Source organism: Cornus florida, unplaced genomic scaffold, assembly GCF_030987335.1.
Source record: "Cornus florida cultivar Cherokee Brave unplaced genomic scaffold, ASM3098733v1 CherokeeBrave_3.0.0_Hap2_Chr11, whole genome shotgun sequence".
Lineage (NCBI taxonomy): Eukaryota > Viridiplantae > Streptophyta > Magnoliopsida > Cornales > Cornaceae > Cornus > Cornus florida.
The window spans coordinates 8,446,186-8,459,361 of NW_026775581.1; positions in this window are offsets into that span (position 1 = coordinate 8,446,186).

Sequence of the window (13,176 nt, forward strand, 5' to 3'; positions counted from 1 at the left end):
TGTTTTAGGTTTAAATTCTTGTTATATAGCATGCTTGTGATGCTTATACTACTTGTTTGCATGATTAAATATAAAATCTAGAGATTTTATTATTTATTTTTCTTGTACGGGATCTAATTTTCCCGGTTGCTCATGACTTGGTTTAAATATGTAGCATGATTTTATATTGCCCCTTGATATGCTCATTGTCGTGTATTAAAATTGGAACATTTGAATAAGTATTAAAGATTTTATTTAATATTTATCTTAGGTGAAAGATTAGTTCACATGGCCTTAACTAGCTTGAAATTAATATGTGTTAGCATATTATATTAGGCCTTAGCATGCTCTTCAACATAGTTGAATTTGAAAGTAATTGGAGGTGTTTTGAAAATTAGTAATTATTAATTAATTTGCTTCGATTGCACTATTCACTCCATTTGAATTCCGACTTGATATTCTTGATCTACATGCCATATAGCTTCACATAGATTTGATTTAGAATATTCGGTGAGGTTTTGAAACCTTTCATTTAATTAATTTCCTTGTTTAAGATTTAATCCTCATGGTGATATACAACTTGGAATTGAATTGTGGCATACTAGAAAATTAAGCTTAGGTATAGTTGTTCACATATATTAAATTGGGATTAATTGCATGAGAATTGCAACTTTTAATTTATATTTAACTTTACGGAAAGGTTAAGTCACATGGTCTTAAATTGAATGAAATAAACTTGTAATGTGATATTACATTAGTCCTTGACATATTCTCTAAGATATGTTAAATTGAGAGCATTTGGTTAAGTTTAAAAATCTAGAGATTTTAATTAAAAGAATTAATTAAAATCTATTTTGTGGTCCCATTAGCTTAATTAAGGTTTTAACTTGATATTTGTATTGGCCATGACTTTTTTACTAGTATATATTAATTTGGGACTATTAGAAGTTGTTTTAGAACCTTGGTAATTAAATTAGCATGATTTAATTAAAGTTCTACTTTGTTGTTCCAACAACCTAATTGAGTTTTAGAATGGATATAGGTGATGACCATACCATGTCTTTTAACATGTATTAAATTGAGGTTATTTGGAATTGAATTGGAATCTAGAGAATTTAATTGTGTTTATCTATTTAAATTCTTTCAATTTGCTCCATGATCTAGTTGTGTTTTAGAAGTGGTTTCTATATTCAAATCATGGACTTAGACTTGTTGTATATTCATTTGGTTATGTTTTGAACATTGGATAACATAGTTGCTATGTTTGTATTCGTGATAATATGTTTTCCTTATTGAATATATTGTTGCCTTGTGTAATGATTTGCACACTTCGTGTTTAACATCTTTCATGCATAGCGTGTAACGAATCGTACACTGAAGATTCGACATTCATCATATCATATTAGTTATGGATTTAGAGCATGTATTGTATAGGTTTCCAAATTTGGTTGTGCTTAGTAGATAGTTGATTATCTTGCATATTCCTGTTGATATATGCGTTGTTGCACAACTTGTTGATTTTGGAAACTTGGGGATGTCGTTGTTTGACTATGGCTAGGACATGGTTCTAGTATGGGGGATAGTCCCTCTATATGGTCTAATGCGCACATAGGGAGGTTACCTATGGGCTAGTAACCCTAAAGTAACTATGTTGTCGGTCTGATCCGGCATGACGTCCGAGTATCCACTTTGTTTGATTTCGCATTTCATTTTCAAGTTGATAACTAGATGATGTTGTAACTTGTTGTTTCTTATTTGTCGTTCCATTTTAAGTTACAGGATGTTAACTTTGCGAAATTGTGCTTTATGCGTTGTATTGGAAGTTCCAATGTTGGTTAAATTGCATCGATATTGAAAATTGTGTTTTGACGTTCTAACATAGCTTAGGAATGATCCTATTGATTCATTTAGAACTTAGATGTTAGGTGGCATGAACCACTACTGTTATTTTGTGCTTCAGATTCTAAGTTGATGGTTTTGAGAACTTATACCTTGTTGCATTGTATAACATGCTCTTTTGTTGTTGAATTGCATGGATAATGTAATTCTTGTTAACTTGTATTCAAATATGCTTTTGTCATGTTGTATGGATTCCTCTAGACTTTGTTCAATTACATTGATAATGTGATCCGTGGTAACTATAAACTCGTTGTATTAATCGGATTACTTTAACTTTGATTTGTTTCATTCATGTATTTATATCATGATTCTTGTTGCTTTGTATAACATGTTTCTATGTTGTTGAAATGCATGGATGATGTGATTTATGCTAGAAACACTCTAAGGTAGCTTAGGATGCTCCTTAAGTCTCACTTGGACATAGACGTTAGGTGGCATGAGCCCCTTTAACATGTTTCACCTTAAGGTGATAAATTTGTAAAATGCTAGGTCGATGCATGCTCATCTCCTACGAGTAGCTTTATGTTACTCACCCCTACAATACTGGGGCATATTTCAGGTACGAAGACTTGGTTCGTGAAGCCTAGCATTCCTTGGATGTCGAGTAGCTTTCAAGTTTCCATTTCATGCAAATGTTAGCATGAAATGTCATTTTGTAGACTTATATGTCAAAATATGTATGTTTGATTCCATGTATGTAATTCCTTGCAATGTATTTGACATGTATGAGATGAGGCCAGAGGTCAATGACATGTGTATTGTATTCTATACAACTTTTTAACTTCATGAAATATTATGAAAACCTTGAAAAATCGCAAGTCATTGCTTCACCATGGTTGCATCGGGTGTGGGAATTCCATTTTCATTCTTTCATAGGGTCTTATTAATCTTGTATGAAGTGTGACCAAGGGCCAAATGGTCATTTGACTCCATTTTACATTTTTGGATTCCATGTTTTCCATTCCAAGTCCATTTTTGCCTTTTTGCCCGTTGGGGGGTCGGATTTTGTATCGGCTATATTTTTAAGCCATGGACCATTGTAGCGCATCTAAATAGGCAAGTTACGTTTGCGTGCATGGTTGTTTCCGGGCAAAACCTTATCGTTTGTGTTTTGAGCCTCTTGTGAATTCATTTCGCATTTTTTTTGCATATTCTGATCTAGGGGCATTATGGACCTTTCACCTCAGTTTTATTTTCTTCTTTCAACATGGTCGCTTAGAAAATATGATTTTAGGGGGGGTTTCTTCTTCGTGTTTTTCCAGAAAATGTCGTCTTGGTACCGGAAATCCCTCGTGAAGTTTCAGCTTCCAGTTTTCATTTAGCAGCTTTATGACCCTCTCGTTCAGTTCTGATCTAGGGGCATTTTCGGGATTTTACAATGAGTTTTTTTCGATTCCGTTCACGTAGTCAGGTAGAAAACTCGATTTTAGGGGGGGTTTCTTCTTCGTGTTTTTCCAGAAAAACTCGTCTTGACCTCCGTTTCAAGCCTCAGTTCTGGGCAGATCAAAAAAAATGTAGCAGCAGCCAAGGGCTGCCACCATGCCATGTCTTTAGGCGCCGGCATGCACGCCGGTGGGCTCACGCATGGGTGCCGTGTGCGCCATGGCCCCTCGTCGGGCCACCGCGATGTCAATTCTTCTTTTGGGCTTTTCTCCTTCGTCCGGACTCTGATTCAAGTGAATTTTTTTTTTGAACTTGACTAATTTTTCGCTGTCTTTCCAACGGTTTGCTCAGCTGCACCCGGTTCTTCCTGGATAATTACCAGTTTACCCTTTTTGCCTTAAGTGCTCGTTTTTCTTCGTCATGCCGTTTCTCCTTCGTCCGGACTCCGAATCATGCTATTCTTAAGTCCATCTTGATTAGTTTTTCATTGTCCTTCTAGAGGTGTGCTTGGTGGCACCCGAATATACAGTTTTCAGAAATAACTATTTTGCCCCTAGGGGCTTATTTATCATATTTTCGATCTTTTGCTTCCGCATCAGTTCTTGTTGAGTTTCACGACCTCATGGAAGGTCACTTTGACTTCTTAGAGTCTTGTTTTCTGTTTTCGCTTCCGCATTCGGATCCGTTATCGGATCATCCTTATGGTTCATCACAAGACACGCTGGCCTAAAAACTAGGGTCGCCACAGGTGGAGTTGGTGGATTGTGAATTGATCTGGTGCATCGCAGCTTATGGAAGTATAATGCAAGCATACATTTGGACTGTAGATGCGGTCTAGTCAATATAAATTAATCTGGTGCGGGCAAGCTCACTAGAACATAGAGGCTCGCCTAATGGGAAGCTGCCAACACATGTCGAGAGTACATTTGGCGCATGCAGGCGCGTAGACGAGCCTGCCAGTAAGGGGAAATGCGTGGCGGCGCGTGGGGGTGTTCTAGGCGTATGTGGTGGCATGTGGGGTTGTGTTTAAGGTCCCTGAAAGTTTCTGGGGAGCCCGGTGAATTTCCAGAATTTATTTTAAGCTTGTTAGGGTTGAAATTAACCATTAGAGGGTGTGTTCTTGGTGTTTTGAGAGTCTTGGAGTGTTACTAAGATATTTAGTAGCATTTAATTGGCGTTAAAATAATTAATTAAATATTTTGCCATGGAAGGAAGTATATATATATATATAGTTCTATATGTGTATATATATAGTTGATTTAATTTATGATTTGTATAGAAGAAGGTATACATATTTATATATGATTATAAATAATCAATGATTATTATGGATGGTATTACACATATATTATATAATATATTTGTGTGTATATATATCATTTAAGAGTATTAATATTATTATTCTTATTTGGTATAGAAGTGTGGTTGATTAAATCATAATAGGGTGGTTGTTAAACTATTGATATGTATATAAGATGCATGAGATGTCTATGTATGATTTAGGTTATTGTTAAGTTTAAAGTTGGTACATGGTTGAATTGTAAGCATGAATGAGTTACCAAAGGCATAAATATATTGCCTAAGTATTTGTATGAATAAAATACATACATAGGAAGCATGGATGAGTTACTACTTTAAAAGTATAAATACATATACTTGTGGAGACATTGTTAAATTGCCAATGTATAAATATATATACTTGTGAAGGCATGGTTAATTTGCCAATGTATAAATAAATATACTTAAAGGAGGCATGGTTGAATTGCCAATATATATAAATAAATATATTTATAATGGCATTGTTGATTTGCCAAAGCGTAATTAAATTGCTATGTGTTAGATGATTCAAATTTAATCTATAGTTATTGTATGTATAGGTTGGATTAGGATTAGATATTCTTAAATTAGAATAATCTAGTAATTATAAGTTAATGTATTATTTTATGTATATTAATAAAATAATATTGGTGGAGACATGGATGATTTGTCAAAGTATAGACATTGGCTATGTGATTTAAACAATTAAATCATTATTGGGTTTTGGATTAAATATAATATTCATTTAATTATATTCAATTGTTTAAATGATTAATTAACTTTCTAGGACGGGATTAAGGTTAATGAACTTTTCTTTAAAAGAAATGGTGGATTGATCTAGGTATGATTATTATTTAATCATTGTTAATGGTTTTGGAATTAATGAACCTAGTAATAGATGTGACTGTTGTGTTATATAAAATTATTTATATATGGACAAATTTCACAAAACCCCCAGTACTATTACTTTTTGTATCAAATATCGCCAACCTACTTTATAAAACCCCCAACACTATGAAAATTGATCACATTGCACCATGTCTATGACAAAAGAATGAAACTACCCTTCTGATATTCCAAATAAAAAAAAAAAGAAGCTAAAATAGGTATTTTGCCAATTACTAAAATACACTTGGTGACATTTAAGTCACCAAAGCACAAATTGACCACCTCTTGAGTCGTCTCCGGCTACAGGAGGTCCTTCCTTAATCAACGGGCCTTTGTCTGAAGAACCTGCAACTGTACCTCCTACACCAAACGACACTGCTTTCAACATACTCGATGTCGGATCAATCATTGTCGATTTGTTTAGCATCGCTTTGGTTACCTGTAGTTGATCGGAGGTTTCTCTCTAGACATAAATCTGCACCGGAAGGTGGCGGCTCTGCCTTTTCTTGATGGCACTCATCTCCATCTCTAACTACCAGCAACTCCACATACCGAATAGCCGCAGGCCATCCTCATTGTTGATTACGTTGCACCCACCACCAAAATCAGTAATGCTAAACCCTGTGGAGTGGTACTCCAAGCTTCGGAACTGAAACCCATCTTCGAAAAAAAAAAATGCAGAAATGTAACTGTGCAAAATAAAAGAAAAATCAAGTAAGATATAACTTCAATATTTACTGCAGCAAATATATTAACTATAAATGATTAGGGAGAAAGAAACACTACTTGAGAATAAAAAAGATTCAAAATTAACTGCCTGTAATAAAATTTGCAAATTCAACTTATAACCATCACAACTAGCAGACAATGCGAACAATGGAAGAGCCAGCCAATCACCCAAATGAAACCCTACCTTCTTTAAGTGTCCACCCATTAATGATTAAGGCTGTTAATTACCAAATCTCGATTAATAGCCTAGTTTATTTGTGTTAATTGTGGATAAAATCAGAAAGTTATTAACAACTCAGACTCCTCAGCAGTAGCATATCACTTTACAAATCAGCTGGATTTACCAACTAGGACGCCATGAAGTTAGATCATCATTTTGCATACAATAACCACCAAGTCTGATTTATTCAGAGAAAAGAAAAGCACAAATTTAATGACAGCCAATGAGATGAACCAAATCACTTGGAAGAAGAAAGATTGCTCTGTGAATCCTCATTCTCGTTTACTAACTTCTCCTTCTCTACAGCTAATCCTTCTTCAACTATAACTGTTTTCCCGCCGTCAATGCTCTGAGCTCCTATTAATCTTGCCAAGATTACAGATGACATCCCTCCAAGAACATTATTCAACATTCTCAATATGATGACCGTGGTTTTAAATACTACAGGTGGAAGCCCCTTGGCAAGCAAAAACTCGATTCCATTCAACGTTTGGTATCTTAAGTTACTGCTTAGACCCATGTGCATTGCCCAACCTGTCATCTCTGATTGCCATAGTTGAAAATCCTTTGACGTCGCTTTCTGCCGCCTCTCTGTTGGTGTTCTCAACTTCATCATCACACCACATACATCACGACGTCCTCACCGTCGGCGCAGCCCTCTGACGTCGCTCTCACCAGCACCCTATGCCGCTGCTCTCTGTGCATCGTCAACACCACCAAAGCCCACATACGTTGTCGCCTTCACCAATTTTCCATCGATCTCAGCTCCTCTCCTTCACCTCCCTGGCTGACGAAGTCATCACACAACCTTCACTTTCTCTCTAAAACTATTCTCTCTCTATATATATTTCTCTGTCCACATTAACACACAAAACGTGGTCGTTTTGTGCTTTGGTGACTTAAATGTCACTAAGGGTATTTTAGTAATTGGTAAAATACCCATTTTGGCTTTTAAAATTGATTTGGTATATCAAAAGGGTAATTTCGTCCTTTTATCACAGACATGGTGCAATGTGATCAATTTTCATAGTGTTGGGGGTTTTATAAAGTAGGTTGGGTGTATTTGATACAAAAAGTGATAGTATTGGGGTTTCGTGAAATTTGCCCTTTATATATATATGTGTGTGTGTGTGTGTGTATCATTATATATTAAGGATAAAAACTTTAATAGGATTGGTTTTGGTCAGAGTTGATTTGTTTATTGGTTTTCAGAGACCTAGTAAAGACAGTTTGCTTGTGGGTCTAACCCACGATTTATTTTTTAGGTAATTAGAAGTTTTAGTCTCGAGGTTGAGAATCCGCAGCTGGGAGACTGTCATTCATCTACTCATCTTGTTTACTTTTAAGTAGTATTGTTATTTATTGGATAATGTTTTTAGGGGTCATTGAATTACGGAATTCTCGAGTTGTAATTTTGGAGAAGGATTAAATGGAATTATTCTTTAATAGGTTTTCTTTTAGCGAGTTATTTATTCTTTTTATTTCTTTTTGTAATTTATGCTTGTTTGAAATACTTTAATTATTTTGATTTCCCTTGGTTTTGTGAGCGGATATGATCAACCCGTGTTCCGAAATAGGGAGGTATCATAATTTTTATTATAGTTAGTATTATTACTTCCTTTTCTTTTCCCCTAAGTATACATGAGTTATACATGAGTTATATATATATATGTAAGGATTTGCTAGAGGATGCTGTTCTATTTATGTGAGTTTTAGAAGGAGGCTTGTTCGCGAGATAGATTAAGAGCAATAGAGGAAGAAACGACGGCAACCAAAGGCTGCCGACGTTCAGGAATAGATCGGAGAAGGAGATTGAGGTTTTAATTCAAAACCCTTAAATCAAGTTCTAAGTTCAACTCTTCTCCTTAGATTTAGTGTTCAGTACATGTCTAGGATGGCTTTAGGATGATTAAACAAGATTAATAAACTGGTTTGCATATTTAAATCGAATTAAAACATAGAGTATATATGTTTAAATATATGTTTGCATTTTTTTGTATGATTTTGTAATTTGATGCATGAATTGTTGTTATAACTTAATCTTTACATACCTAATTGCTGTAGTTAAATTATTAAACTATTTTGTATAATTATTAGGAAATAATCTTAAGATGGTTTAAGACATAAATATTGTCTGTCTAGACAGAATTCTTAACAATAGTTTGATAATTCTATTTTCGACTAGATAATAGTGTTTTTTGGGTGGAAACAATCGATTGAGAAAAATCCACCAGCTTTAGCTTGTGGGCCATGTTAGTTTATGGCCGAAAACCATCGTCTAGGTTTCGAAATCGCGTTTTGCAATTGTTAGGAGGCATCACAGTTTTTTTGTGATTTTTATTGGAGGCTGAAACGAAGTCCGATTGTCCTCATATTTTAAATTTGGTTTTTTATTTTATTTTTTATTATGTTTCTTATTATAATTTTCTAGAATTTTTAGAGATATTTTGTTTTTAGGCTTATTTTTGTAATTGCGTTCGTTGTACTAAAACTCGATGAATTTTAAATGATGAATTAAATATAGGGTGTATATTTGATAAATAATATTAATCATATGGAAAACTTACTGGGTATGTTATTAAAATATAATAACCATAGTTGGAGTATATGGTGTAGTATGATAAACGCTATTAAGCGTAATTATTAATTTTCATTGATAAATGATATTGATCATATTATAAATGATGTTAATCATAATGTGAGTTATGAATAATATATTGGATTATGAGTTGTTTATATGATGATATTTATTGCTTTAATTGTTAATACAGTTGCAATGAATGACGAATATGGATTTTGCCATTATCAGGATATGGCTATATATATATGTATATAAATATGTATGTACCATGATATGAGCATGAGTTCTCATAATCGATAATTAGGAAGGCTATATTGCCCCTGGGAAGTGTAGTTGGATATAGAGGATGTGCGTATGCCCTGGTAGATGATGGTACTCATGACTACACGTGTTTTGCATGATGCCTAATATCAGGATGAATCTGCCCTATAGTCCAATGAGAGTCTTTAATGTGTATTTATATATATACCGACTATATAGCTATTGCATGAGTTAACTAGGATGTATTCATTCATTAGGTCTTTGTGAAATGTAGTAGAAAGAACTTGTTTGTGGGTCTGACTTATTATTTATTTTTCAGGTCCATGTTAGTATCAGGTGTAGATTTTGTTTATACAGAGTAGAGATCAGCCAGTTACTTTCATAGGATTATAGTTTATATTTTTTAATATTCAGATATATATAGTTATTACTGTTATTTATTTCAGTTTGGGATTTTATAGGGGTCCACATAGTATGGATTCCCAAATTGTATTTTGGAGGATTATTGTTATCAGATGAGATTTTTTATTTGAAGAAAGTTATTTTGAGGATTTAATTATCCTAGTTTTCCTTTCAGTACTTTATTTATTCTTTTGTAGTCTGTATTCGTTTATTGCCATATTGTTTATGATATCCTCTGGTTTTCGGGTGTGGGCCTAGCCAACTCGCACTTAGAAATTCAGGGGTATCACAGTTGGTATCAGGGCACTATGGGTTCAAGTGTCCATAGGGTGTCTTTCATTATGTGATTTCCGCGTTGTGTCTCTTAATACTTAGAGCCCATAATAGGATTCGTTGTACTCTATCTACGGTCCGTTAGGACAAGCTAGCGTTTATTCTATTCTGTAGTTACAGAATGGTTGGCACTAGAAAAAGGATGAGGTCCTAGGCGAAAGTGATAGAGGACCCATAAAAGTAAAAGAATACGTTATCGATTTCTTTACTAAAAAATGGGATGTTTTGTATGTGGTAAATAGGACATCAACTTTTATATTTATAGAAACACTAAACACTCGTACATTAGTATAGTGAGAAGGGATCGTCATAGGGATTATTGGCTTGGAATTTAACTTAACATCAATGAGTGTGAGATTAAAAAGATTGTGATTGGTTAATTATACTAATGATGGTTTTACCATGTAGAACCACTAAACACTCATACGTTAGTATAGTGAGAAGGGATCATCACAGAAATTATTGGCTTGTAACACTAAACACTCGTAAATATTTTAATTGTAATATTTATTTATTGACTTGATTATTTGTGTGACGGCCCAAGTTTTTCAACCCGGTGCGTCAGTGATGACTCGAAAGTTGACTCGATATCAGGTTCGAAATGCAGAAACAAAAGATAAACCCATAGTACTTTGAGATATAAATCAATTCTAAGGCACCAATGTGACATTCCACGATGTCACAGAACTTAAGGAAAGCGAAAGAGGAAACTAGAGTCAAAACGGGCTAAATCTGTTAATTAAGGGCAAAATGGTAAATTCACAATTAAAAGGAGAAAATTGACTCTAAAAAAGTCAAATAAGGTGAATAAAACTTAATCTAATCATTTCACAACATTCTAAGAGGTTCCAAGAACATTGGCCAAGAACACAAAAAAATGTCTTTTCCTAGTTTAAGCAAAAACTGACCCTACCTTACTAAAACATGAATAACTCCCACTGTGATTGGAATCTAGGAATGGCATAGGTATCATTGGAAAACTGACTAAAAATCCTTGAGTTTAGGCTCAATAATCACCCCATTTGAATTAGAAATGAAGGAGTTATGACCCTTTGAAGTTGGAACTTTAGTGCTGAAACAAATCTTGGAAGGTAGGTGCATGAGGGCTATTTCGGTCGACCGAAATAGAGTTTCGGTCGACCGAACCTCACAAAAACTTTGCTGAAATTGTGTTTTTAAGGTGAGGTTGGTTCGGTAGACCGAATTGAGCCATCGGTGGACAGAAATAGGCCATTGGTCAACCGAAATTGTCCTGAACAGTGAAACAGCCTACTGGAATTGAAGATTTTATGTGCATTGAAGCTTCCAAAAGCCACTGGTCGACCGAAATGGAGTTTTGGTCAACTGAAACACCTCAAAAACCTGTTGCAAGACCTGCTATATGTCCAATGTGTTAAGGTTTAACCCATGCTTCAAATCCACTTTTGAATTGGTTCAAAAATAAAAGTTTAAATGTGATTTTCAATGAGATTTGAGTATGTAAGCATGTCAACAAGCTTTAAATGAATAAATGAATGTATTACAACAACTTATGGCCTTATACATGTCCATTACAATAATTTCACATGTCAAATCCCCAAGGTTGGTTAAAACACATTTTTGTAGCAAAAGTTTGTACCAAATGAACACAAGTACTAAGGTAAATATGCTTGGCCCTTGGCCTCATTACATACATGCTTATAATATCAAAAATAAATACTTATGTATCTTTACATATCAAAGTAGCTACATTAGCTTTTAAAATACCATGCATCTATGGTATACGAAATATGTTACCTAAAAGTAAAACATGCTAAACAAGTGCATGTCCATATACAAAAATCCTTCAAATGGGTCATGAGCCTCTAAGGATGATGAGCATCCAAAAACATTGTCTCCTTACTTGTAAAACAACCTAAACCACTAGGGTGAGTAATAAAGTTACTCGTAGGAAGAAGCATATGTGTATACCTTAAAGTTTCAATATCATTGCAAGATCAATATAGACGAATACAAGGGATCATTTCACTTAACGTCTATTTTCAAGGTGTTTTAAGGGATCATCTTAAGCTAACTTAAATGATTCTTCAATAACACATACCAACATCAATGTACTTAACAACATCAATTCGCCAATAACAAAAATTACAAGTTACAATTAAGCATTGGTTGTCAACTTGGAATTGAGTATGAAATCAATTAGTGGAAAACTTGGATATCACGTCTCAGGGTAAACCAAAATCAAAATGGTTATTTTGGCATTAACCCACTGGGAAGACCACCCTAGTGCGCACTATCTCAATTGGGGAGAACTCATACCTCCCGCACTAGAGCCAAACTCTAGCCATGTCACTTGTAACAATGTCCCAAGAGAATCCAAAATCATAATCAAGTTCAAAACTCATACACTATAATTAAGGCATATAAACCACCTTCCATGCACAAGTATTTTGAAACCACACAAACCATGTCTTAGGGTTCCAAGTCTAGAATGGCATAATAAGTGACAAGTTCTTAACATGATATAATGTGCAATATAATATCACTAACTTATCAACTTAAATCATGCCTCAATAATAAGCTTTATATACTAGATTACAACATTATAGTAACAATCTTCTAAAATAATTACAATTACCAATAGGAATCAACTAGAATGTAGGATTAATATCTCAATAGTACAGTAATTCAAGTGAATAAGAGTTTTATGCAACATTAATAATCCTACTCAAGATACATACACAATATACATGCTTAAATCAATAAACCCTAAGTCAATCATAAGGATTTCCTATAGTATGCAATACTACAATTCTAAAAGCATGTACACAATATATATTAAGCCCCAAGGATTTTAAAACACTTAAAATATAAACATACTACCACCCCTACCTCAATAGAGAATTGAATCTCTATAATCCAAGTGGGTGAATCGCCACCCTCCAAATGTCAATAGATTATGCTCCCAAGTCACTCCACCCCTTTGCCAACAAGTGGCACCATGAGAATGTGACACTTGTCACATTTTTTCAAAAATTGTAAAAAATTCATTTTTCAAAATATCGTCCAAATTAAATTACAAAAAAGTCCCTAAGATGAAAAATAATTATTTTACATAATTACACTAAAACCCCAAAAACCAAGAATAATTATATTAAGTATGCATTCATGCCCTTTGAAGAAAAAGTAAGCAACTAGAATGTAT